Source organism: Melospiza melodia, unplaced genomic scaffold, assembly GCF_035770615.1.
Source record: "Melospiza melodia melodia isolate bMelMel2 unplaced genomic scaffold, bMelMel2.pri scaffold_55, whole genome shotgun sequence".
Classification (NCBI taxonomy): Eukaryota; Metazoa; Chordata; class Aves; order Passeriformes; family Passerellidae; genus Melospiza; species Melospiza melodia.
Genome location: NW_026948799.1, coordinates 3,263,829 through 3,266,127, shown reverse-complemented (window position 1 = coordinate 3,266,127; position 2,299 = coordinate 3,263,829).

The window sequence follows — 2,299 nt, the reverse complement described above, 5'->3', positions numbered from 1 at the left end:
CGTCTTCTGAACTGGGGAGCCTTTGTTTGCACAGGCCTCTGCCACGTGGGAGACAGTAGGCTCACCAGGAAGAGCCTCTATGATTCTCTTACAATTGTCATTGCAGTTACTTCTCACAAGGTTTGCAATCACAAGTCTCCTGGCCACAGGAATCTGCCAATTGCCTCTCCACAGAGGCAGTCAGCGTCCCTGCAAATTTCATGAAAGACTCATCAGCCCCCTTGACAACGGTCGCAAATGGCTGCTTTGGAGCAGTCATTTCCAGGGTCCGGTCCAAACCATTGCTGCAATGCCGATTGTCTGGAACTGGTCAAGAACGAGGGGATCAAAGCCAGCTTGCCCCAAAGGATCAGCATGATTTCCTGTGCCCAACAGCATGTTAGTGCCAATCACACACCTGGGATCCTGCAGTCCCAGCGTAGCATTCTGCTCCTCTGCACTGGCTGCCAAACGCGCTCACTTGGTCTCACTGGAGTGGGGCCTGACGGAACACCGACCACCGCCCCAGCCCCGGCAGCTTCCATCGCCTGCACCTGCCCGACACACTGTGCAGACTCAGAGACGGGTGAAGCTGCCCCCCTTGTCGAAGAGCCCAACTCGGAGGCAGGTGAACCCGCTCCCACCGTGCCCAGGGGTAATGTCGTGGAATCACCGCAATTCAGACAAGGAGTTGTCATTGAATCAGACTCAGTCGGAGGCAGAGGCTGATCCAGAGGCTCCCCGCCGCCCCTAAGCACCAGAGCACTAAGAGAGGGCGGGGGTGGGTCCTCGCCCGAGGGTGGGGGTGGGTCCCCCCACCCCACCGCCCACACGACATGGGACAGAGTGGGGACGGCTGAGCCTATTCCACAGACCCCCCACAAGCCCGTGGGTCTCAGTGCCCTGGACTTGAGGCCAGCTGGCTGGGAGCCCAATCCACCCCGGGGGAAACAAACATCACCCTCCAAGACAGACCCATCCCCCAGCTCACCATCCTGGGATGGGTGGAAGGGTCCTGCATCACACAGAAACTCAAACTCCCCCTCGTCCACCTCCAAGATGGAAAGGTCCCTGTGGAAATTCTGAGAGCTACAAAAACCAGTCCCCCACCAAATATCGTCAAACTTTTTCCACTGCACCAGCAGTGAACCCACATCTACAGAGCAGTCATCATGCAGGGCGTCCATGAGATTGTCTCCCACAAGAGACCACACCTCCCTGGAGAACACCTCCACAGGGTTTGAAAAAAACCCTTGTCTGGCCCACAAAAAAATTCTTTCAAAATCACTCTAGAAAACAGAAACTTGTTTCCACTCCAGAAGATTCCTCCAGAGGTCCAAAACTAGAGAATCCTCCACAAAACCCACAGAGGTTGCCATCACCACAAGAGCAGCAGGCAAAGCACCAAACTGGGAGGGGGGTAAACGACACAACCTCACCGGCAGCGCGGACTCTGTGCCTCAGCCTAGGCTGCAGTTCACGGCGGCGGTCACCAGATGTCGCTAAAGCACACAAAAGAACACAAGCGCACACTGCTGCTCTCAAGGTGAAGGAAAAAGGAAAGTTTATTGTCTGACTCCAACATTTATAGTTTTCCAAAAGTGACAGTGGATTGGAGGGTGACAGTGCCACCTCTCCAATGACGCTGGACAAACCAACCATCAACTTTCTCCTCCTCCATAAAGGAATGCAAAACAATGAGTTATTAACAGAAAGTGTGTGAGAAAGTTCACTACAAGAATGTCAACATCAGAAGGCTTAGAAAATCTTAAAAAAACAGGATGACACCCCCTCTCTGCTACCCCCGTCCACGGGTGTTCTTGTTGGGCTGGCTGCCCCAGCCCCAGTTCTGGGCAGAGTGGTGGGCAAAGGCTGCCATCACAGCTGGAAGCTGGGTCCCCACTCAGCCCTGCTCAAAAAAAACTCAACTGAAGACTCAGTGCCACTCAGGGCAGCAAAAGGGAGAATCCCTGCTGCCACACCCAGCTTGGGTTCATCCCCGCTTGGCACGGCCCAGCTTCTGCCGCTGGCCCCGCTCATTCACCAGCTCGTCCCAGTGCCAGACGCGCTTCTGTGGCACCCTTTTGATGGCCAACTGCAAGTCAAGGGCAGCAGCGGGCTCAGCTCGCCGCCCGCCCTGCCCAGACCCATCCTCTGCCCTCCTCCTCCTGCGGCGGCCGCCAGCCCCGCTGTTCACGGAGGCACCGTCTGAGTGCCGCGTTGCCGTGAAGACTCTGCCGAAGCCGCCGCGCCCCAGCAGCGAACCCAGCCTGTCCTGCTCCTTCAGACCCTGCTGCGCCTTCCCTGTGGGTGGGATGCG